The 26935-nt window shown below is 38.5% G+C and overlaps 1 protein-coding gene and 1 non-coding gene across 3 annotated transcripts in view; both read right to left on the bottom strand.

Moving 5' to 3' along the window:
- FGF14 (fibroblast growth factor 14) overlaps positions 1-26935 on the bottom strand; it is a 589777-nt gene that overhangs the window by 463812 nt on the left and 99030 nt on the right. The window lies entirely within an intron of this gene.
- LOC123802243 (U6 spliceosomal RNA) lies at positions 22221-22327 on the bottom strand. Its single transcript, XR_006782469.1, has one exon. It is a non-coding gene; the product is annotated as a U6 spliceosomal RNA (small nuclear RNA).

Here is a 26935-nt window from a genome sequence, read left to right as displayed (position 1 = left end):
AAATTCTAAATCTTTGTCAAAGATATATAGATAGATATAGACATAGATATAGATATAGATACCATATTGTTTGCCAATCTCCCAACACTTTCTTTCCTGCAAAATAAAACTCTATCATACTCAACCTTCTACTCATAATTCTCCCTTTTGTCCATTTGGTACTCTCTAGTCCTATCAGTTGATGTACTTTTCCCCAAATACACCATGAATGTTCATAATTCTAGGTTATGCTCCTCCATTCTCTGCCCAGAGTGCCTTTCTTTATTCCTCAACATGACAAACCCCAAACTATCATTTGAAGCTACAATCAAATATCACCTCTTCAGTAAATTCTTGGCGACAGCCCCAGACAAGAGCATTACTCTGAGTACCAGTGTCTTTTATTCATATTCGCTAAAATCATTATCACATTGCAGCATATTAATTTTAATGTGTCCATTTTCCCCACCAAACTAAAAGTTTAAATCTCCAGTAACTATTACAGTGTCTGGGTGTTCAATAAATGTGTGATGGTTTATGAGTGCCTTTGTTAGTACTTTTGGGTGCCTGTCTGATAGGTGGTCAAGGCATGGCATAAAAATATTCCAAAACTTTAATTGGAATCTTTCCTTTACTTTCCATCTCGATTCGGACCTCCTTAGACCAGGCTGCCATCATCTCTCTCCTGGCACATATTGGTGGCATCCTATCAGGTCTCTGCTTCCTTGTTCCCTCCAGCCACATAGTCTCTTCTCCACTCAGAACTCAGAAGAATCATTTTAGAACATATTGTGATCAGTCTCTCCTCGCTAATGGCTTCCAGGTGCCTTTAAGTAAAATCCAGATTCCTTATCCTGGCCTGATGGCTCTCAAAGAGCTGACCCTGGCCAACCTTTTCGACTCTCTTCCTTTTGCCCCCTCTCTCCAGCCATTCCCTCCCCCAGTAATGTTTTTCCCATGGACATTTTCTTGGCTTGATTTTTTATTACTATAAAATTTGAGTTTAAATGTCACAGGCTCAGAAACTAAAGTATCTTCCATCTTTCAGTCTTATCACTCCATGTTCACTCATGCATTTCTCATTGTTTGTTTAATTTTTTTTTTTTTGAGCTTATATATTCTTGCTTATTACCTGTCTCCTACAGTAGAATGTAAGCTCTAGGGCAGCAGAGATCTTGGCTATATGTTTTTCATCATTGTAAGCCCAGTGGCACAAACTAGGTACATACTAAATGTCCTAAATGATACATAGTAACAGTAGAAGCAGTAGTAACAGCATCTAACACTTTTGAATGGCTACTTACTGCGCACAAATTACTGTTCTAAATACTTCATACATGTTAACCCATTTATTTCACACACAAATACATACACACATGAAACTAGTAGAAAAGCTACTCACTGTCATCACCCGCATTTGAGAGATGTGAAAACTGAAAAACAGAGATGCTAAGAAACTAACCCAAAGTCACACAGCTATTGAAGGATAGAGCCAGAATTTGAATGACATCACATTGACAGGGAACCCTACCCTCTCAACCACCGTACTATATGCATATCATTTTATTTTTTTTAAGATTTTATTTTTTGTTTATTTGAGAGAGAGTGAGAGACAGAGAGAGAGTGCATGCACAAGCTGGGAGAGGCAGAGGGAGAGAGAAAGGAGCAGGCCAGGGAGCCTGAGGTGGGGCTCGATCCCACTGGGAATCATGACGTGAGCCAAAGGCAGGCGTTTAACTGACTGAGCCACCCAGGCGCCCCTATGCATATCATTTTAAAAACAAAGTAGCAAATTCATCAAAAATATTTTTATAACCTAGTTTTAAATCTATTTTGTTTTAACTAAAATATATATCTGACAAGTTCAAAGAAGAACATTTTAAAAAATAAAACAGATTAGGTTATCGCTATTGAAATCATGTCTTAGGACCTGCCATGAGAACAAAAACCAGTGACATAAGAGCTAAATCCAATTTCTGTCCTTACAAAAAAAGCAGACGTTCTTTCCCCGAAGGAAAGCTGAAGGGAATACATGGGACTTCGCTGTGCTGCTTTCTCTTGACAAAAAAGGAGTAACCTGGACATATGGTGTGGCTCAAACCCGTGCTGAGTAACTTTTGGACAGGGACACTAAAAAATATACCTAACCTGGTTAATAATAGCAAACCACTGATCCGTCAACTAATGGTGTTTATAGGAAATAGAATTCACGAGAAAAAGAAATAGCAGCATGAGACAATTAATCCACAACATGCAATTTCCTTCTCTGTGCATCGCCTTCACCAAGAGGAAATCTGAAGATTCGCCACCTGTTCAGATGTGCTTTTTTGTAAGATTTAGAATGGCCTCCCGCCAAAATGACTAAAGGCATTCATTTATACCACATAATTAAAATAAACATTGTGTTTGCTGAAAGGTAAATTTTGTGATCTAAAGAAGAATGAAATAAAAAATAGTAGCATTCTCAATTCTCAATCTCCTAATTTTAGTAACAGATATTTTACGTGTACTGAGAACACCTGAAATTTAATATACAAAAAGTAGTGGCTTTTAATGCATTTGTTATGACCAAGCTGTATTCCCAATTCACAGTAAACACTTTGCTCAGCTTAAAAACCTTCATCTTTCCTTTCTTTTTGTACAGGTCCAATTTGAATGCCTCTTTCAACTAAGTGTTTCTTTCTCCGCTCTTTTCCTCCCTCTTTGGTTCTCTCATTTATTCCTGAAAACTGCCCGTTCCACATAAAACTGAATCTGGTCAATGTGAATTGGGCAATGGGAATTGGATCCAAATCTAGTTACTGCCACTTCTTCTTTTTTTTTTTAATAATGATTTTTTATTATATTATGTTAGTCACCATACAGTACATCCCCGGTTTTTGATGTAACAGTTACCGCCACTTCTAATCACATAACCATGAGCAAATTACCCAATTTCTCATTTTCTCAAATGAACAATAGTGAAAATTATGCTTACCTCATGGGGTTTTGTTAAGAACGGCACATACTATGTAAACAGCATCTGGCATATAGTGAGCGCTCAGTACTGTATCAGTCCTTGTTGTCACTGACCATACCCATCTACATCATGGGCATCCCACCTCATGCTGCGATCCCCATTATCATACCTTCTCCCCAAACATTCTTTTTGGGTCCTTAATACAATAACACCTCCCAAAGTATAATTGTTTTAACACAGTGAATCTCATCTTGGGATACCTGTACCTCTGGGAGTCAGAAATATTTGTTTTAATTCTAAAGAAAAGACATATATTTATGAAAGCTCGCACAAGCCAACTAAAACCTCAAGTTCCTTTCAGTAAGTCTGGAATTTTTTATCAGTTGAACTATTATTTCCACCCCCCCAAACACACACACACGAACTATAATATTCATTGGAATTCATTTACTCTATGTAGTACAATGCAGGTGATCAATAAGTAAAAAGAATAAAATGCCGATTTTCTAATGCTGCTCAGAAGTCCTGATTAACCCCTGTATCTAATACATTTTTTTAAGAATGCAATTTGTTTAAAGGTTAAAAACCCGTCCACAGATCCAAACACACACACGCCCACCCACCCACACACACACACACGCACTCTCAGGAGCTCTTAGTGGAGGAAATGTTAAAAACCACTAACCTTTTCTTTTTTAATGTTTTTTTATTATATTATGTTAGTCACCATACAGTACATCCCTGGTTTCTGATGTAAAGTTCGATGATTCATTAGCTGCGTATAACACCCAGTGCACCATGCAATACGCGCCCTCCTTACTACCCATCTGACTTGGCACATTACATCTTTAATTCTCAGCTAAAGAGTCTGTATACTCTGTGCCCTATGTGGAGTTTTTTGTTTTGTTTTTACTCAACATTATTAAATAAATTATTCAGATAATGATGATAATAGCATTCGACTTGTAAATAACTGAATCTGATAATTTTTAATTAATAATTTTATTGTAATCAATTATTGTGAAATCCACAATTTAATGTATATTGATTTTATAGAAGCACATCAAGATTATATGTCACTCGTAAGAGGAACTTCATACATTTGAAGCATTTTCTTCAGAGTGATTTTGGTTATGCCCTTCTATCTTTGTATCAAATGACAAAGATTAACTATTTCTCTTCATGGGTAAAACTCTCTGTAACATCCTGCAGAAGGCACTCATCTGCCTCTTGAGACATCTTTCTTTGGTCACTCTAAAATCACAACTGGTTCATTCCTGGTCTTTTGTATAAATTAAAAGGTATGCAAAAATATACTGTTTCATAAAGAATTAAATCACAATGTCTGTCTAGAAGCATTTTTATCTTATAATCTCTGAAAAAAACTGCATTTAAAACTGGAAGAACTTCTCTCCTAATCCTTAAATTAAAAACAGCTTTTGAAACATTTGAAAAGTAAAGAAAGTAAAAATGAATTTGAGACTAATGAGCTAAGCTTTCAAACATGGAGTCAGTCCATTGAGAAACACCTTTTTGATAATCCCAATGGTTTATGGGGGTCCCTACAAAGAACATTAGATATAGAATCTGGGTCTCAGACTTTTGTGATTAATGAACTCCTAGACTTTAAAACAGAGATGGTTCTTTTAAAATGCTGTCCTATGATGTGAGTCCAAATTCTGGATCCTCAAAGGAGATATCCTTTCCCAGTAGGAAACTACTGTGCCTCCATTTTAACTCCCTCTACAATCTTCTCAAGACGAGTAAAAAGGAAGGATTATTTTAAATGATTTTTTGCATATTAAGTTTCAAGTGTTCTAAATTCACTTTGCGAATTGAATTGAACAGATATGACCCCAGGCAAAGTACCATTTTCATGTTAACCCAGATGATAATGATGATAATGACCAGGACAGGCATAGTAAGGATGACAGAAGGACACCTTCTGTCTGAATGGTCATGAGTAAAAACAACACATTCCCAAATTGGATTTAAGAGCAATAAACAGTAAAAACAAACAAACAAACAAACAAAAAACTTGCATCATACCCACTTTTTGAGCAACCATCTTACTACTATGCAAAGACAGAAGTGCAATATACCAGTATTAAGAAGCACCGTGGGATATGAAACAACTATGAACTTCCAAGTCACTCAGAATGGCTTTCAGCAAATTACTCAATCTCAGAGTTAGTTTTTTTGTTACTAACATGGAGACTCCAGGTTGTCTTTAGGATTGCAAGGGATGATATTAGGGAACACCACTGCAGAGTGAGGTCTCAATAACTGTGTTTTTACCCTAACTACGAAGTCATACTAACTAGGGTTTTCGGGGAATTTTTGGCTGCCTACTTTGGAAATTGATACACACATATAATTATTATGTACTGTTTAATTCTAGCCAGTGCACTGAACAGTATTTGAGTTACTACATAACATGGCTTTACAAGGAAATGTGTGGCTTTTGTTTTTGTTTTTTGTTTTTTTTTCCATATAGAAGTTCCTGTGTCTTCTACTGGGTATTTACCCCAAAGATACAAACGTAGTGAAGAGAAGGGCCATATGCACCCCAATGTTCACAGCAGCATTGTCCACAATAGCTAAATCATGGGAGGAAACGAGATGACCTTCAACAGATGACTGGATTAAGAAGTTGTGGTCCATATATACAATGCAATATTACTCAGCTATCAGAAAGATCGATTTCTCAACATTTGCTGCAACATGGACGGCACTGGAGGAGATAATGCTAAGTGAAAGAAGTCAAGCAGAGAAAGACAATTATCATATGATTTCTCTCATCTATGGAACATAAGAACTAGGAAGATCGGTAGGGGAAGAAAGGGATAAAGAAACGGGGGTAATCAGAAGGGGGAATGAAGCATGAGAGACTATGGACTCTGAGAAACAAACTGAGGGCTTCAGAGGGGAGGGGGATGGGGTAATGGGATAGGCCGGTGATGGGTAGTAAGGAGGGCACGTATTGCATGGTGCACTGGGTGTTATACGCAACTAATGAATCATCGAACTTTACATCAGAAACCAGGGATGTACTGTATGGTGACTAACATAATATAATAAAAAAACATTAAAAAAAAAGAAGTTTCTGTGTCTTATTTAAATAAAGTTATTAGTAAAACAAAAAATATATAAATTGTAAATTTGTAAAATTATAAATTTGTAAATCATATATTAAACAATACACAATATACCTATAAGAGTGTATATATACACATATATATATTATTAGCTCATGATCACTAAATCAAAAGCACTTCAGCAAAGATCTCAGAGTCTTCTCTAAACTACTGATGTATTTAGACTATGGAACCTTTCTTACAGTTTATTGCATTCACTACAGGCCATCAAACAAAAATTCTGCAGCTCTGAAAAGACTATTCATTCACTGTCACTTCAAAGAATTCTTTATCCTTTTAAGAGTTTTGAAGCCTTTGGTGTGTTATTCAAGTTGCCTAAAAATCACATAGCTGTCATGGCATACAACAGCCTTCTTTCTGAAACACCGAATTTTTTGGAGAATTTTTTATTTCAGCAATATCTAATATAAGCAACTAGCAACACATGAATGATGTGTTTAGTTACTAACATGACATTTTTAAAGTTGACAGTAAATGATGCAAAAAATCAGAGGTTGCAAGGTCTTAGTGTTGCCATTAATAACAAGAGAATGTGACTGACTAATTTGGGTGTGTGTCTATGTGTATCTGTGCTGATAGGCACCCTTATAAAACTAATGGAGGCCAAGATGTATAGATTTTGAAGTCAAGGATGCTTGCTATAGGTATATCAGAGATGATGCAAGGGTTAAGGCTTTTTTTTTCATTTCTAATTTCAATTATTTTATCTGTAGATTAATTTTATCAACTGCCACATTAGCAGAATATGGCCAATTTTACCAACCTTATTTTTAAACAGATGCTAGACAACAGAGATTGTGGTTGATGAAATTCTATTTTAGAATGCCTGTCAAGAAAATCTATTTTAGAAATCATTATTGACTTTATATTCCTATTTTAAATAAGCGCAATGTCACTTTGCCTTAAATTTATACATCCCTGTTTTAATTCTAAAGTTGTGTTTAAGCTGAAAGTTATCCAAAACTTGGAAAAGCCACCACTCATTATCATAAAGGAAAGACTGTCCCATATCTACTTCCTGTCTCAAACTCTCCTCCCTCCCCTGGAGAGTGGGCAATGCACTGATGCCTTCCATCACATGTGCGAGCAGCATTTGGTCCCATGCCACGCCTACAGGGGTCACTTAGAAGATTCCTCCTAAGCTTAACTCACCAGTCCAGCCTGTGCCCTGCAGACTCGATCTTCCATTTCCCAGGAGGGAGGAACTGGGAAGGGCTCCAGGCAGGATCAGGAGGCCCGCCCCAGGCTCTGCTCTTTTGCCCTCCACTATCCTGCTGGAAAGCATCCCACACCAGGAGAATCTCAGGAGAGGGAAGACCTTCTATAACCTCAGTCACTTACTGAATCTTACCAAAGGGGAAAAGGGAACAAAGCCTAATGCTGAATACCTCTTTTCACAAATTTTACAGCTGTTCAAACTCTTCTCTGACGCGTGTTCTCATCAGCTAAAGAGAACCTGCAGAGGTGCTCCTGCATTCTGTGACTTCTTAGCCTGCTTATGTAACTGATCTCATTTAAGGCATGTATTTTTAAAATCTATATCCTTACTATCCCTGTCCAGGTCATTATTATCTGAGTTAGACAGGAAATGACATACGGCTGGGATCACATCTGTTCAGTTCACTTTGCAAAATGATTGGCCCAAGAAGTAAATGTGACCGTTAGAGTAAATGCTTCTCTCAGGCTGACAGCGGTCTTTGAAGAGCCCCTGTAAGAACTGCAGAAAGGTGGGGGTCCACCCATCCCTCAGCTTAAGTGTCTCTGCTACCAGGTTCCATAACTGGATTCTAATGAAATAGCACAAATGCAGCTCGAGTCCTTTAGGCAATCCCGCTAACATCTGCAGCCCAGGAAAAGAGGCTTTCTGGTCATGCGCTAAGATTTCTGAAGGGTCCCCTTCTTTACAGAAGAAGAAACAGAGGCCCCGTGAGGTATAAAATGGTTTGTGCAGAATTGCAAAGCTAATTGGTGGCCGTCTCCTGAGGCTCAAGGGTCTGCCCCTCAGAGAATAAGCAGTGGACAAGTTAAAAATTCTAGAAAGTTAGCTCCTAAGATAAGAGTGAACAAAACAACAATATACATTGACATCACCTCCTAAGCCATTCCTAAAGTTAATCTTTTATGAGCTAAATCATTTAATTAGCACTCTGGATAGTTAACGCCAACAGCCGGGAATAGGTTCAAAATGCCTCTTTCCTTCAGAAAACAAAATCAGAATCCTCTAAAATGCAGAATTTTCAACCCCCAGAAGTAACCCTCACTCTACATACACTTTGTGTGCAAAAAGAGTATATTTCATTAAACTCCAGGGTATGTGTTACTCTGCAAAGCTCCTCGTAGCCCCTATCATAATGTGCATTTGTTAATTTTCAAGATAAATGATTGAAAGCAAACAGCAATTGTGAAAGCGGGAATCACACTCCACCAAATACAGAAGGTCTGGCACCATCTGCTCTGGGGTGTAAGGATGAAGTGCACAGTAAGCCTACCTGTAAACACAGGCTCTGAAGCCCCTCCTGCAGTGGCTTGCACAGTGTTTAGGGAAGGAAGATGGAGTGACAACCTGTATTATATATTTTGTGACTTATACACCAACTGGGCTTATTTTTTATTTTATTTCAATGGTTTTTCATGACTATAAAAGTATTGAGAACTTATGGAAGAAAATTGGAGAAAAAAATAAGTTACCTGTAATTGCTTTATTGAGAAATCACTCTTTTTTAAAGATTTATTTATTTATATAAGGGGGGGAGGGGCAAAGGGAGAGGGAGACAAGCAGACTCCTCGTGAGTGCGGAGGCTGAGCCCAGGACCGTGAGATGGTGACCTGAGCCGAAATCAAGAGTCGAACACTTAACCCACTGAGCTACCCAGGTGCTCCGAGAAATGACTATTGTTAACTTATAGCTGTATTTCCTTCCAGTCCTTTATATGCATATGTATGGACAAACAGATAAATAGAAAGACCGATAAGATTGATTAAAGTTTACACAATATTTTAATCCCGTTCCACACAATACATTTATTTTACTAGCTACCATCACACACACGCTTATGTGTTTAGTTCTTTATTGTTAGGGGTTCGGGTTATTTCCACCTTTTGGCTATTAAAATAACACTACAATTAGCAATATTTTAACAAAATTTACATATTATATTTAATCAGTTTGGTTGCCAGAGTGTTCATAATATTCCAACTGTGAGTTATGCATAATCTGAGCATCTTTATTACTATTGTCTATTGTCCCTCATCAACTTACAATATTAATAAACTTATTGATCCCTTACTAAATATAACAACATTGTTCTAAGCACTTTCCACACATTTGCACATCTTAATCTTCACAATAACTTTATGAAATAGGACTCTTATCTTTTATCATCTTTGAAGAGAAGAGGAAACTATGCCACAGAGAGAACCGTCTGTGACTTCCCTAAGTTCACACAGTTAACATGGGTGATCAGGTATTCAAACCCACCGGTCTGGGTGCCAGGCCCTGCTCGGAATCCTGAAACTATACTATCCCTCTAAAGAACAAGATCACGTGTTTATTAAGCATGCTATTTAATATGTTTCCCATTTTGAAGAGTACCATGTAAGGACGGGAATATTCATGTATTTGGATAATGACTAGTTTTTGAGGAAAAAGAACACATAGAAAGGAAAAGAGTCCAGTGACTCAACTCGTCTGTTGAGACAGTTTTATTCTCCCTACAACTGACATTTACTCCTCCTCTTGCAGAAATCCACAATCTCTCATATTTTTTGAGAGAAAGAATAGGAACATAAAGTTTTAAGTTCAAAAAGTGAATAACGGAGCATTGCGATTTCCATATTTGGGACTATCCTGGCAAGTTGGAGCTGAGATGAATTCTAACTTGACCCTTTTCTGGATGCAACCATAGAAGAGATACTTATCTAAGTGCCACATTTCTAATCTGAAAATAGGGACATTAACCTCTCCCTTGGTACAACTGTGGGGATAAAATCAAATACCACAAATACAGCAGCTGGCACAGTGACTAATGTATACTAAGTGATTTTTTTTCTCTCTTCTGCCTTGCTCCTCCCAACAAAGCAAATATAAAATAAAAAAAATAAAACCCTTCTCAGAGACAACACAGTTTAAAGTCTAAGTTTTATAATATAACTATGAATGTCTTGTTCAGAATAAAATCCTTTGGGAACTCCATTTGAAATGTACCTAGGCTCCCCTGAAAAATATCCAAGCATCCCTGCTCCCACCGAATACACCGGACGCCTTCAGAGTCTGCTCCCAAATGCTATACTGTTTGCAGAGTTTACATCTTACTGGAAACAGATGGACTTGGTGATGTGATACTCAGAGACCAGGCCTAAACTGTACTTTGTGCATGATTTAATATATCAGGGAGGAAGCTCTCTACACGGTAAATACCAATTACAAGTATATTTCAGTATATTGTGGCTGCAGCTCTGTATGTATTAAATAATTATTATTATTTCTTTTATTCAGTCTGTTCAAATAAGTCCCTAGTTAGACCACATGCTGCAGGAAAAATAGGCAATTATTTCAGCAGTCTCCAGACATGTCAGCCACTGAAGAATAAATAACATATTTATCTTTAAAAAATTATGCAGTAGGTTGAAAAAAAATGTCATTTTAACAGCTGGCATCAGAGTTCCCCTAAGGGAGAGAACGGTCTTTGTTTAAGAAAATACCTGGATAGACTACTGTAAGCAGGGAAGTGTGACCTGAGAGAATGTTTTATGTGAAGGCAGCTAAACCAAGTGATAGTTTGACTGCTCCACGAGATGTTAACAGAATCTGGAGGGTGAAGGGAGCATCTAGAGAGGAGAGTGGGCAAGTCGTCAGCGAGAGTGGAGGAAACAGTGGACAGCAACATAACAGAAAGGCTTGATCATGCAGAAAAGGAAGTCAGTAAAAAAAATTCCAAGTGGCAGGGAAGTCAGGGCACTGAATTATTCATGAAGCCAGAGTTTGGGTCTGCAAGGTAAACTACCTTCATCATTGCGAACCTTCAGTAAAGCCATTATACACACCAAAGTCTTGTAGGAATGGTAGTTTTGGTTTCACTTCTGAGCATGCATGGGACAGAAAAGTATGACGGGCTCCAGTAGCTGAAATAAAAGTCAGATCTAGAGCCCAGCAAAAATATGAAAACACATCTAGGGTGAACATGAAAACATGAGCCCTTGGGAAATAAGAGAAGTTGGGGAGAGGGTCTTGAGCTTCTACGGAGTGTGGAGTTCAGAGTTTTAAGTCAGCTTTATGTAAAGTTCAAAGGGGCCTAACAGGAAGGTTACAAGAATGAATAGAAGCAATATCCAGTTGACAAGCATTAAAAGAAAAGGACAAAGAGGCACTTTCCAAAGTGCTTGGGGAACTGAATTTGGATTTCATCTATTTCTGCTGTGGCCTTCTATTTTTTTCCAGATGCTTGAGTTTCAAGAGTATTATTTATTATAAAATAATTTTAATGCATTCTAAATGAAATTAAGTCATTGTTTTGATGAAAAGTAAAACATTCCTTTTATTTGCTATAACAGAGTGATGTCAAAACTGAATTTCCTGGGTGCAGGCTCTGAACGTCTCAGAAGGTAGTAGGAAAGGACAGCTGCCACTGTCCCTTGAACATTTCTATGGACTTAAAAATGTCCAGTGAAGGATGGCCCCCTCCCTGAAAACCGTACTCAACAGCCCAGTGAAGTAAGCATGTGTCATATATGTTATAGCATGTTCTGGCCTCACCTCATCTCTCTCTTCACAGTCATCCATTCTTCAAAGCAAAGCAACCAAATCCCCACCCCCACCATTCCTCTGCCCTGGCCCTACTACTCCACCATGCTCACCAACAACCTCCTAATTATGCAAACTTATAATCTGTGCTTTGTTCACATCCCTTTCTTCCATCCCTCAGTCCCAGAACATTGACCACAGCCATGTCATCAGACTGTTCACCCCACCTTAGAATCCTTGCCTCTGTTTTTCCTGTGCATTCCATTATTACTCTGATCCTATCTTCTCAGTCATTAGGAGGTTCTTCTTCCTCCACAAGTGCCTGAAATGCTTTGTGTTTCCAGATCCTGTCCCTCATTTTGTTTGCTTATCTCGCATGCATGCCATGCTTTACCTGTCACTGAGATACCTCTCCAGATATCTCGTCTCTCCCAGCTCCTAACCTCTACTTCCGATCTCTGCTTCCCAAAATACCCCTCTGGGTATCTCACCAGATAACTCAGGATCTCCATGTCCCAACCAGTGGAGACAAGGGATGCCCTGCTAGGACCTAACTTTCCTCCACCAGGCACCTCTCACAGTTCTACCAAGGAAACGAAATCAGATATTGGCACTGCAAGCACAGTATCTTCTTCTAGCCGTTTAATAACTGATGAACTCCACCCACATATAAATTCAGAAGATGCCAGAGACTCCACTCTTGCTCCTCCTCCTGGTCCCTATCTCATTATAAGTCATTACATAAGCAACCACCTGAGCCACCTCTTTTTTTCAGTTTTTTATTTAAATTCCACTTAGTTAACATATAGTGTAATATTAATTTCAGGTGTACAATATAGTGATTCAACACTGCAATACAACACCCAGTGCTCATCACAACAAGTGCCCTCCTTAATCCCCACCACCTACTTAACCCATCCCCCTCCCGTCTCCTCTCTGGTAACCAGCAGTTTGTTCTTTAAGGTTTGAGTCTATTTCTTGGTTTGACTCTTTCTCTTTTTTCCTTTGTTCATTTGTTTTGTTTCTTAAATCCCACATATGAGTGAAATCATATGGTATTTGTCTTTCTCTGACTTATTTCACCTAGCATAATATTCTCTAGCTCCATTCATGTCATTGCAAACGATAAGATTTCATTCCTTTTTTATGGCTGAATAATAGTGCATCTTCTTTATTTGTTCATCAGTGGATGGACACTTGGTCCACTTCCATAGTTTGGCTATTGTAGATAATGCTGCCATAAACACTAGGGCATGTAACCCTCTGAATTAGTATTTTTGTATTTTTTTTGGTTAAATACCTAGTAGTGCAATTGCTGGATCATAGGGCCAACTCTTATTTCAAAATTATTTCATCTATATTAACATCATAATTAGCTGAGCAACTGTAACAATATTGATTTCCCTTTCCTTCTAGAGAAATGTATCTGTATCTCCACAACACTTAACGCTCCCTAACAATATGTTAAATAGAACAGCTCTGTCGACCAAAATTTCCTCGTCCCCACATCTACCTTCAGTGTACCACAGTCAACATTTATCTTGAGTTCAGCCACTAAGAGCTTCCCAAAGTTGTGTCTTCTAAAGTTGCAGTTCTCAAAATGCATTCCACATATATGTCCATTGGGTGCCCCATTTATAAAATGACCTTCGTAATAAAAAAAATAGAAATAGGGCATACCTCCCCTTCGAAATTTACTCCAAAAACTCATACAATACAAGCTCTGAAAAGTCCTGCAATTAAAAATAAAAACTTTCTACTTTTTTATGTAAATGTTTGCCAAATAGTCTTACCCACAGATCCCTTAACTCATACTTATTAATATCTGAGAAGGTTAAGATACAGTTTGTCAATGTAAAAATATGTAGTGGCTTCAACAAGGTAGAAGTCGATCTCTTTCTCTAAGGAAGGTAAGCAATCAAAAACTTACACGGTGGTTCTAGGCTCCTTTTGTCTTGTTGCTCTGTGGTCCGCAGTAGGCAACGTTCCATATCCTGACTGTTCCAACTCCTGCCATCACTTTCACACTCCATCCAATGGAAAAAAGAGATATGGACATACTACTCCTATTTTCAGCAAATGCCTTGGAAATTGTTCACCCCATTTTCATTCATGTCTCATTGGGCATGGCTTCATCACACGACTACAACTAGCTGCAAGGGAAGCTAGGAAATAGTCTTCAGGGACATGGTCACGTACTTAGCTAAAATATCTATTGCTATAAAAGAAAAGGAGAACAAAGAGTGGAGGAGAACAAGTAATTTCTGCTACAATATCTATAGAACCCACTTGAGGGACATGTAGGCTTAAAGACCTGGGGCATATACGAAGCAAACTATAAGGAAGTGCTTTACTAGCATTATCCAAAAGTTCACAGTGAAAAACAGTGCTTTGCCATAAGTTTTATTTTTTCATATTTTTCAGATTTAGTGTAGATTCTGACCATTCTTGGAAAACGTATTTTCAAAGATTTACATTGACATATTTTCTGTGAACTCGTTATCTACGTCAATCATTCTACATTGAAAAGATGCTATCAGAATTACTTTTCTCCCATGTATATGTTCATAAGGGAGACATTAAGTGATATTAAGTAATTTATTTCATTTTCTAATCCTTATATTCAAGACTGCCACTCACTGGCAATGTAACCTTGGGGGTGCCAGTTAACATTTACATGTCTCAATTCTTTCATTGTGAAATGGAGATATGATATGCACAGTGCAGTATTATTGTGGGGTTTAAATGGAATAATGCACATAAAGTACCAGAAGGCAGTAGGTAGCCAATAATTGCTGACACTTTTTCTCACAAGCTAAAAGCGGGCATCACTAGATCATCTTTAATATTCTGTTTCTATGACAAAAGCAACAGTGAAGAGTAGAGGGATGCTGTAAAAACAGTACTGGCACTGAGCCTTCAGTATACACTAGAGTCGATTTGTGCTTTTTCCTTTTCCACTGAGAGAGCAGGACTCTAACACAACTGATACCTCCGGCATGGTCTCAAACTCTAGGGAACAGCTCTTGCACACACACAAGAGTATTTCAGGTAGCCCACTTGAGGGTCTCCAAATCTTAACTGCTTTACAAAGAACAGTCATAAAACTTCCTAAGACTGTCTTGATCTACTCATCACCTCCATGAAATCTACAGGAAGTACGTCGTCAATAAAATTTGTTGACTAAGGGAATGATTGTTTCTGGATAAAGGAAAAACCTAATGAGTATAAATATGGTAAAGTCCTAAGAAAAAACTCATTAGCAAATTATACTTTGCCTAAAGTTTAACCTTAGCATAATACAAACACCAGGCAACGAACAGCGCAATTACCCCTCGCTACAATTCCTCTTTCTAAAAATAGGAATTAGACTAGATGCTCTGTAAGATATGTTTCTGTTCTAAAGTTTTCAGAAGTGAAGTGGCTATGTTAATTTCAATGTGAATTTTTTCAGTTAAATACCACCAGGAATTTACCGCAAGTAACGAGGACCCAATTTGAGTGTATGCATCAGCTATAAAATAACAGAAACATAAAATTGAAGCATTTCAATGAAGATTTCAAAAACAAATGCTTATTCATGGTTTTTTTTTTTAATTTTGTATGCATGGTTTTAATGCAAACAATCCTACTTAAAAATTTTAAGTGGTATTTCTTACTAACTGATGAGTACAAAAGACTCTAAATAATTAATATACTCGTTGTTTATTGCGAACAATGTTTATAGGTCTTTAGTGCTCTCACTCTGTGTGTGTGTATGTGCGTGTGTGTTTGTCTCACCACTTTATCTGAGGTGTATATGCTGCATATTTTGCAAAAAGGCAAAGGAAAGTCACCAAAGGTATAAAAGAAAGAAGAAATCTTGGAGGACCATTAATTGAACATGTATATTCATTTAGAAACTATAGCTAGAAATTTGTACCCTCCTGATGTCAGAAAATTTTTCATAGAGTAAAGGATAATATTCATAACCCCATAATAGTCCCTTTGGTGATTTGATGAATGTTCTTGGTACCCAGATTAGAACAATTCTTTTGATTATGAATGTTGCTTCAAGGGCTATTTCATTACCTCATCAAGAAGAATGTCCAGATTGTGCATGTGTGTGCTATATAAAATATATTCATGGAAGCTGTTTTTCTGAAGATGATAAAAAGTCTAGAAAAGTATCTTGGAATGATTTGTATACATGCATTTCCAGAAGCAGGGTGAGCTAATGATTGGTGTGTTAAATGCTCATTAGTATTTTTAGCAGATCAATAATAAACTTGGTTTCTGAACAATTTAGAAAGTTACACTAAAAATTAATATCACACAATCTTTGCCCAGAATTTTTCTCCATTTTTTAATTCAACTATTTGTGAGTATACTACATTCCAGTATTTCTAATGATTTCTTTCATAAATTCTTCACTCTTGGGGCGCCTGGGTGGCACAGTGATTGGGTGTCTGCCTTCGGCTCAGGGCGTGATCCTGGCGTTGTGGGATCGAGCCCCACATCAGGCTCCTCCACTATGAGCCTGCTTCTTTCTCTCCCACTCCCCCTGCTTGTGTTCCCTCTCTCGCTGGCTGTCTCTATCTCTGTCAAATAAATAAATAAAATCTTTTAAAAAATAAATTCTTCACTCTTTCAGGCCTGTGTTTAGTCAGGGAATAGATAAGCCAGAGCTTTCTAAACTACCCAAAACAATACTTTGATATTTTTTGTACTTTTACACTGCGTAGTAAGTTCCAGGCACTCTCCTATATGTTCTTAACACCTTACAACTTTCAATGAGGTAGGAACTATTTTTATTCCCATTTTACAAATGATAAAATGGAAGCAAAGAAAAGGTAAGTAATTTGTCGGGAGTTAAAACAGCCAGTAACTCAGGGCATGAAACCAAGGTAGAGACTTCAAGGCAAGCAATGGTATAGTTGCAGAACTGTGAGCCATGGTAGGGAGCTGGTAACAAGGACCCTTCATGGACCATGGTTCAACAGCAGAGCAGCAGCAGAAGGAAACTAGGGAATCCATCCCATTTACAATAGCACCAAAAAACATACATTACCTTGGAATTAACTTAACCAGAGACGTAAAGGATCTATATTCTAGAAACTATAAATCACTCTTGAAAGACATTGAGGAAGACAGAAAAAGATAGAAAAATATTCCATGCTCATGGATCGGAAGAATTAACATAGTTAAAATGTCCATGCTACCCAGAGCAATCTACACTTTCAATGCTATCCCAATCAAAATACCAAGGACATTTTTCAAAGAACTGGAACAAACAGTCCTTAAATTTGTATGGAACCAGAAAAGGCCCCGAATCGCCAAGGAACTGTTAAACAGGAAAAACAAAGCTGGCGGCATCACAATGCCGGATTTCGAGCTGTACTACAAAGCTGTGATCACAAAGAAAGCATGGTACTGGCACAAAAACAGACACAAAGACCAATGGAACAGAATAGAGAACCCAGAAATGGACCCTCGGCTCTTTGGGCAACTAATCTTTGATAAAGCAGGAAAAAACATCCGGTGGAAAAAACACAGTCTCTTCAATAAATGGTGCTGGGAAAATTGGACAGCTATATGCAAAAAAATGAAACTTGACCACTCTCTCACACCATACACAAAGATAAACTCCAAATGGACGAAAGACCTCGAGGTGAGACAGGAATCCATCAGAATCCTAGAGGAGAACATAGGCAGCAACCTCTACGACATCGGCCAAAGCAACCTTTTTCATGACACATCTCCAAAGGCAGGAGAAACAAAAGAAAAAATGAACTTGTGGGACTTCATCAAGATAAAAAGCTTCTGCACAGCCAACGAAACAGTCAAAAAAACTAAGAGGCAGCCCACGGAATGGGACAAGATATTTGCAAATGATGCTACAGATAAAAGACTGGCATCCAAGATCTACAAAGAACTTTTCAAACTCAATACGCGAGAAACAAATAAACAAATCATAAAATGGGCAGAAGATATGAACAGACACTTTTCCAATGAAGACATACAAATGGCTAACAGACACATGAAAAAGTGTTCAAAATCATTAGCTATCAGGGAAATTCAAATCCAAACCACAATAAGATACCACCTTATGCTAGTTAGAATGGCAAAAATTGACAAGGCAAGAAACAAGAATTGCTGGAGAGGATGTGGAGAAAGGGGATCCCTCCTACATTGTTGGTGGGAATGCAAGTTGGTACAGCCACTCTGGAAAACAGTGTGGAGGTCCCTTAAAAAGTTAAAAATTGAGCTACCCTATGACCCAGCCATTGCACTACTGGGTATTTACCCCAAAGATACAGACGTAGTGAAGAGAAGGGCCATATGCACCCCAATGTTCATAGCAGCATTGTCCACAATAGCTAAATCGTGGAAGGAGCCGAGATGCCCTTCAACAGATGACTGGATTAAGAAGTTGTGGTCCATATATACAATGGAATATTACTCAGCCATCAGAAGGAACGAGTTCTCAACATTAGCTGCAACATGGACGGCACTGGAGGAGATAATGCTAAGTGAAATAAGTCAAGCAGAGAAAGACAATTATCATATGATTTCTCTCATCTATGAACATAAGAACTAGGAAGATCGGTAGGGAAAGAAAGGGATAAAGAAAAGGGGGGTAATCAGAAGGGGGAATGAAGCATGAGAGACTACGGACTCTGAGAAACAAACTGAGGGCTTCAGAGGGGAGTGGGGTGGGGGAATGGGATAGACTGGTGATGGGTAGTAAGGAGGGCACGTATTGCATGGTGCACTGGGTGTTATACGCAACTAATGAATCATCGAACTTTACATCAGAAACCAGGGATGTACTGTATGGTGACTAACATAATATAATAAAAAACATTTAAAAAAAAAGAAGGAAACAAAACAAAACAAAACAACTAGACTGTATATCTTTGAAGCATGGGTTAGAGATTCTTAGAACATTCTCTGACTGAGGGCAAAATTGGGGTCACGGTTTTGGACAGGCTCCAACCTTATAGATGGAGTTTAGTAATCCCACCTGTGTATATTTTAATTTAAGGGACCAAGAATCCTGGACAGTCACTGACTATTCTATCCAAATGTGTCTACATCCTCTCTTCTGAATGCATTATGAGCACTTCCTTCCCAATACCCCCTCTGCTTATTTCATTCTCCCCACCACTGCTCCCCTGTACCCCCTGAAAGAAATTCCCCACTCCTCAAAGTGTCCCCATCACACAGAAACTGGTCAAGTTGCTCCTCTTCCATAAAATCCCTCTTTTCCTTTTAAAGGCTGAAATAGGCACAATATTTATTATCTGCATATTGCACATAGTCATATATTTCATTGAAATATTTTGTTTTTCTGCATGAGTATCTTGCTTGGCAATTTTCTGTGGCCAAAGACCATGTAGGATTACATCACTCTATCACTCATAATGCTCAGTGTGGATTGCTTGTACAAAATGCCTAATGGATATTTGTTAAATGAGTGTATCAATGAAAGCCATAATTTATATGCTACCCTACTTTTTAAACCATCAACCCATTCATTTGTGGTCCCCAAAAAGTGCCCAATAAATCCTTATTGATTAATTACTTCACTGTTGAGTCAGAAATTGTGATATTAACAAAAAAGATTATGATTATAACCTAGTATTTGTTATTTTAAATGGATAATATTTAATAATATAACGTGCCTAAATCACTTTGTGTAATTCCACAGAAGCCACGCTATGAACACTACCCCTGGGATTCATTTCTAAAGAAGACAAACATTTTCTTCCTTCCTTCAAGCCTGGTGAGGACATAAGGCATATGTTTTGTTCCTAGTCAGTCTTCCCTATCACTAACACATCATTGACAACAGTTCATAAATTTGAGCTAGAACTGAGGGCTTCGGATGGGAGGAGGGTGGGGGACTGGGATAGGCTGGTGATGGGTAGTAAGGAGGGCACGTATTGCATGGTGCACTGGGTGTTATACGCAACTAATGAATCATCGAACTTTACATCAAAAACCAGGGATGTACTGTATGGTGACTAACATAATATAATAAAAAAAATTAAAAAAAAAAAGAATAGTGATAGCAATTAGAAAGAAGGCTTGTAATTCAAGACTACCAAGTCCCTTGCATAAATATATTCTGGGTTTGCTCTGACCTTTCTGAAAACGTTGCATATGCATGCTGCATGTTTGCATGTGCTCTGTCTGGCATTACACTGAGCGTGTGAAGTTAAATGTCACTGGGACTCAATCTCCAAGCCACCTTAGTTTATGACATTATTTGGGATATGATCACAGTGAACAAATCTGTTCCACAGGAACTGTTTTAAAGGTAGACATGCAAATTGTTTGGTAATTCTTTGTGAACACATCTCTATTGACGTCATGTCTTTTTTTTCCTTCTCCTCCCCAAATATTTTTTACTTGTATTTATTTAAATTTCAGATGAGAACTGTAGGACAGATCACATAACAATTTACATCTCTATAATGAGAAAATATCTTAGTCTAATGTCTAATCAAATGTCTAATATTGAATGTTTAGTTTTAAAAATTAATTTTAAATTAATTTTAAAAATTAAAAGCTTTTGCTTTTAATATAAATGGCCAAGATGACTCAAAAAGACACCAAACAGAATTTTAAAGATGACTGATAAAATTATTGTTACTATGCATAAAATATTAGTCCTTTTCCTTCCCCATTAAACCACTCACCCCCTACAATATTTTATCTTTGGGAGAATAATCCTTTGGTCACTAGAGTTCCACTTTTCTCCCTCTGTCTTTCCACTACTTGAGCATGCTAGAAACTCTCTTTACTCATCTTATTTTTTAAAGATTTTATTTATTTATTTGATAGAGAAGGAGAGAGAGAGAGAGAGAAAGCACAAGCGGGGGGAGGGGCAGAGGGAGAGACAGACTTCCCGCTGAGCAGGGAGCTCAATGGGGGGCTCAATGCGGGGGCTAGATCCCAGGACCCTGAGATCACTACCTGAGCTGAAGGCAGACACTTAACTGACTGAGCTACCCAAGCACCCCTCTTTAATCAACTTCTATGCCAAGCATCAGGCACGGTGCCTGGCACACTGTAGACACTCAGTAATTGTTTGATCAGTGAATAGATGAGAATCTTTTGAAGTTACACAAACGAACTAAAATCTTTTGAGAACGGGTGATAAAAAAAGTTCCCATCAAAGGATAAAGGAGTCTTTGAAGTTGAATCTGTCTACAAATCTAAAAATTCAAAGGCCCTTCTATGTTACCCTAACATTTATTTTATGTCCATATCAGTTTGAAATAATTTTATTTTATCTAGCTTTTTAATTTCCTTCAATCACAATCAGGAAAGACTGAGAAAGTGGTCTGTGTTCATGTAAGCCTGCGAACTACAGTCTGTTGGAAACGCATGCAACAATCTGCCATAATTAGGACAGTCTTATCCTCACATATCCTCATATTCTCAGTAATTAAGAGGAAAACTGATTCAAAGTTCAAAGCTGAATTCAAACTGATTCAGCTTTGTATGAATTTGAAATGCATACCAAGATATTTACTTTTGGGTTTTTTGGTTTTTTTTTTTTTACTATTCCATAGTAACATTAAGAAAATCAAAACAAAAGTACTTCAAATCCCTCAGAAGAAAAGCATTATTCCCACAAATTTTAAATAGTCACCTCATAGCACAGTAATAAGCACTTTGTGTTTATTTATGGAGTAAAATATATTTCTATCATTTCATATATCTGAACAGGTGGTGTACCTTCCAGCATTTTTCTCTCTACTCTGAGTTTGTCGGTTTTCTTTTCCTACTGTAGTGCTAATAAGTGCCAAGGTCAGCCACGTGGCTCGGTACGAAAACTGCCACAGCTGCTCCCTGCCAGCCCAGCCTCTGGACACAGTAGTCCCCAAACCCTGAAGTTCAGAGGAACAGCTCGTCTTTGCCTCTCTGGACCTGATCAACTTTGCACTGGTGCCAACTACCAATTTGTCCATTAAATTCTAGTGCTGTGCCTGAATCCAGCCTCAATGTGGCATTGTGTTTCTCTGCATATGCAATACTTGGCTGCAGTCTTGAATTTATGTCTGGAGTGAGTGATAGGGTACGACCCTGAGCTAGATCCAAGGCCACGTCACCCTTCCCAGCAGTTTGACTGCCTTGTCCCTTCCCATCCTCCCTTCAAATCACATCATTGTTTTAGTCTACACAGTTGTCACCAGCCCTTGCCGGGACTATGTGCTGTAGAGATGACATGGCAGCAGCAGAGAGCCACCCTGTCAGTGAGAACTGTGCAATGGACCCATGCAAACCCATATAGTTGGTAACTGTCCTTTAGTGGAACATACAATGGTGCCGAAATCAAACAGAAGTTATATAACCAATACCATTTTCAAAAACTACATCATTTTTCACTTTGTATCACGTTCACATAAAAATTTCACCCATCATCCTTGCATAGGGGTCATGTGAATCTTCTCTGCATCATTCCAATGCTAGTATGTGTGCTGCTGAAGCGAGCTCTCACATACAAATTTTTGAAAATCAAAACAAAGAGAGGGCGGAAATTGAGCAATATTATTTTTTAGTAAGCTGCATGTTTTGTTGGGTATGATTCTAAAAGCAGTAAAAAGATGCTCTTGCTAAAAAGGGCGACTGATACAGATTCTCTAACTCTCCAGCTACAAACTCTTAAACTACCTCCCAACTCACTAACTCAAAATAACCTTATGAATTTCCTTCATTCCTATGTGAACTATCATTTAAAAGTTAAAACTAAGCTTTTTCTTCTTTTGGAATTTACACATTTCAGGGCATTTTATACACCGGGCTTGATCCTATCTTCAGAGCAGAGAAACCACATTCAGAGCTCTCAGTGGAAGACAGAAAGGAACTTGCTAGCATGTTCAGAAGGTTTGGGAGAAAAAAAGTGGAGAAGATTACTCAATGGTGCTAAGAGAAGCCTAGTGGAGCTTATTTCTCACCCGTCTCAAGAATCTGTTATCTGTTCACCAAAATATATAAATACATAAATACAAATTAAAGTAGATGGATTGATAAATAAAACTTTCTAGAACCAGATAATCATCAGCCACCAAGGTAAGGAGCCTCACATGACATCAAGCTATACTGGAAAAACTGAGGCTAAAATTTCAAGAATCTTTTTTTTTTTTTAAGATTTTATTATTTATTCGACAGAGAGAGAGACAGCCAGCGAGAGAGGGAACACAAGCAGGGGGAGCGGGAGAGGAAGAAGCAGGCTCATAGTGGAAGAAACTGATGTGGGGCTCGATCTCATAACGCCAGGATAACGCCCTGAGCCGAAGGCAGACGCTTAACCACTGTGCCACCCAGGCGCCCCTAAAATTTCAAGAATCTAATGTGAATAAAATGGGATCCTGAGAAAGAGGGTGGCAAGAAAGACAGAGCTCAGAAGCTGGGGGCTACAGTGTACCTGGAAGGATTCAACAGGTTCTTGAGCAGGTGTCCCCCCACACTAGGGTTTTGACCACCATGATTGGCAGTGTAGGACCCAGGCCACCCCACCTGCTTGCCCATTCAGCCTTCTCTGTACACAACTTGGAGGCACTCGAAAGAGTAGAGAGATGCTTTGGAGTCATTGCAATGAGTCAGCACATGAATGCTGACTCTACAGTTACTTGATTTAGAGCCAGCCTGCCTTGTGACCCCAGGTCACCCAAACCCAACCACTGCAGAGAGACCAACTGAGCAGAGCCAGTGCAAACCTGTTCCTCTGGCTTACATTTATTCAGTTAACATGAATCAGTGGTCAATCCTAAACTAGCCTTCCCGTTCTTAAGTCTCTTGTCATGTTGGGAATTTGTCGATAGGTTTTTGAAAACGGCTTGATAATATGCCACTAATGGCATCCTAAATTTTGCAAGGCTATGTTGTTGTTAATAAAAGGTCTGTTTTTCATGAATTTAAATGAACTGACAGCTACTCGTGGAGTTTAAAAGAAGTCAAATTTTACCTGCCAAACATTTCCTAATATACACTCCAGAGCAAAATAAATATGGAAATTTCTATAAATTTCAAAGCAGAAGATTCAAATGTATTCTTCATCTTGAGGGTAAATCTTTCACATTATTATCCTCCAGAATTTCAAATGTAACAGGGAAATGTGAGATCAGTATCCTAAGCCACTTCCACAGATAAGATTAGATTATTATTTTTTTTTAAAGATCAGCACATCAGCTTGTTCTGGGCTTCCACATATAGACTATTTACTACAATGTCATCTACATGCTAAATACTCAATAAACATGAATTCTTAGCTTTTCCTTTAAGGCTTGGGTAAGACGTTGTGATTTCCAACTCAAAAGTTAGCCAAACATACACCAGACAGAAGAAATCACTGCGCCTACAGCAACAGCTTAAGACTCAGCAGGATAAGAAACATCTCTATATGAACACATTTTTAAAAATACAGAGTCAACCAAGGCAAGGAGGGTAAAACGGAAGACCACAGTAAGAGCCAAGGGTGGTTCTAGCATCCCTTTGGAACACAGTAGCAACAGCCCTGATTTCTTCGGTGGACACGTGTGACTTTGGTCCTCTCTGGGAGACTAAGGTCACAGCATTTGAGCAGGAACCGCAGATTTCAGGGGGCACTTGGTATGTATTCATCAAGCTGAGATGAAAATGACCTTTGCCCAGCTCCAGCCCTTTGCTCATGGTCTTCCCAGGGTCCATGAAGAATGGAGGCAAGGATAGTAACCTCCAGCATTTCAGGCAGTAGAAAAAGAATCTGCAAATTGCAGTTCCCTGACAATCCCACTTTTCCATCCTCAAACCCATTCAACAGTCTCTATGTTTCTTCCTCCAGAAGACACTGCCAAGTGAAAGGTCGGATGTTAAAAAGTGCTACTGAATGGCTCCCTCTTCTTTGCCATGACATTTTCTGGCATCTTGTCAGTTGGCTACCAAGTGTTGGTGTTCACTTTGTAAAATGAATTAATGTATAAGAATTTTGCTGATGGTTGCGGGCTCAGCACTCTTCATATTAGAAAATGACAAAACTTACTTATTGAGTTTGTTTTTTTAATTGTCCTCCTTTAGAGAAGAAGCCTTCCATGCCTCCCATCCCCCTTGTTGCTACCACAAGGACTGCATTTGTCCTGACTGGCCTATTCGCATAAAGGGGTCATATCGGAGGCAAATGTAAGTGCACATCTCATTTCATGATTCCCTCATGAGGGTATTGCTTACTTCCAGATGTGTAAATAGTTTGCCCCTTAATGAAATCAACCACTGAAGAAAGATGCCACTTAGAAAAAACATTTGGGACAAGAGAAAAGGAGGGCAAGGCCTCTGAGGCGGTTTCTACAAGGCAGTGCTGAGTTTCACACGACCTTCATAAACGATGAATCGCATGTTTTATAACATTTTACCAAGGCATCATTTTCTAATAAATCTCCTTTTGTTTTGCTTATAATGTGGAAAAAAGAAAAGCACAACGGCTGGAAATTCTGTCTCTGTGATCTGAAGTGCTCTCACTTGCATGCTGAGAAGTGTTATAATGAATATTTTTGGCATCAGCTGCTGATAGCAGCTTGGTACTAGCAGCACTTGATTCAAAATGTCATATGATACAATAATACACAAATTGAGCACACAGAGGGGGGAAAAATCATGCAACCTGTCATAGGTACAGCAATTTCTCATGAGTATTCAGGGAGAGAAATGTAGAAGTAGAAACCTGAAATCTGAAAAAAATAAACACTTAACATCCACAAACACGAGAAAAAAAACTATTAATAAACAGAACACAGCAATTTTTATGTACTCAAAACACCAGTGGTTGCTTTAGTCAAAATCTGATGGCATTCATCTATGAATGATCGGGTACAATGAAAGTGCTGGAGCCAATGAGAAAACATATCTACTTAATATGATCGAGCGCACTTCCTGTTTGTGTTTGAATCGTTGAACAGTTACTGGTTCTGGATTGTCAATTTGTGTTAGCCACCCCTCTCTTTTTATTTCCAGTATTTTTCTAATTGTGCAAACATCTATTTCTTTTCCTTGAGTTGAATGGCGACATTGTTCCAATGTACTTTTTTTAAAAGATTTTTATTTACTTTTAAGATAGAGCAAGAGCAAGCGGAAGAGCACGAGCAGAGGGAATAGCAAGCAGAGGGAGAAGCAGGCAGAGGAAGAAGCAGACTCCCCACTGATCAGGGATCCTGATGCAGGACTTGATCCCAGGACTCTGGGATCATGACCTGAGCTGAAGGCAGATGCTTAACTGACTGAGAAACCCAGACGCCCCCATCCCAACATATTTTTTGTTTCATATTTATAGTTTGACTGCCTTTGTCCAAGTCCTGGCTCCCCAAAACCAGCCATGTGAGCTCAGTCCAGTTATTTTTCCCTCTGTGCCTCAGTTCCCTTGTCCTGCTAAGGCTACGGTGAGGACTGAAGAGTTAGGGTGGCACCCAGGACCACATCTGGTACACAGGAAGCTCTGCCTTCGTGTTCCCATCTTGAAAGTGGAAATTTTTAAAATGTGAATACATATTAATTATTCAAAGTATTTTAATATATCCATTTTTATTTGTTTCTCTCCCATTGGTCTATAGATTACTTCAATTTAAGTAATTGGTTTGATTATTTTAAGTTGGCCATGCATCGAATTTCTGTCCATAGAAAAGCAGGAAGAATCCTAAAAATCACGTTATCCAGCTTTCATTTTCTACAGTACATTCCTAATCATCATGATTATTGTCATCAGGCTTTTGTGAAACAAATTGTACTTCTCAGGGACTCTGATGACACTGAAGTGCATTTGTAATCTAAGCTCTGGGCATGGAGATGTCCTCAACAGTATTGACAAGTTCACTCTCCCCTGTCCTTCCGATTCACTTTTTTTTAATAGCAGAAATCTTCACCACGCCCTGCACTGTGGTATAGGTAGTGGTTTAGGTAGAAAGGATTCCTGTAGACTTTTCCTTGCCCCTGTACAGACTACCACTCTTTCTTTTCCTTTGTCCAGCCCAATGTGGTTTATAATCCATTTGCACAATTACCGTGCACTGGATCCTGAAATCACCTTTCTGAAGTAGGGGCAAGGCAGCTATAATTGTCTCCTCAACCTCCCACAGACAA

Source organism: Ursus americanus, chromosome 10 (genome assembly GCF_024610735.1).
Source record: "Ursus americanus isolate L20-20 chromosome 10, mUrsAme1.1.p, whole genome shotgun sequence".
Taxonomy (NCBI): Eukaryota; Metazoa; Chordata; class Mammalia; order Carnivora; family Ursidae; genus Ursus; species Ursus americanus.
The sequence above is the reverse complement of the archived record's forward strand: the minus strand, read 5'-3'. Positions and strand labels throughout refer to the sequence as shown.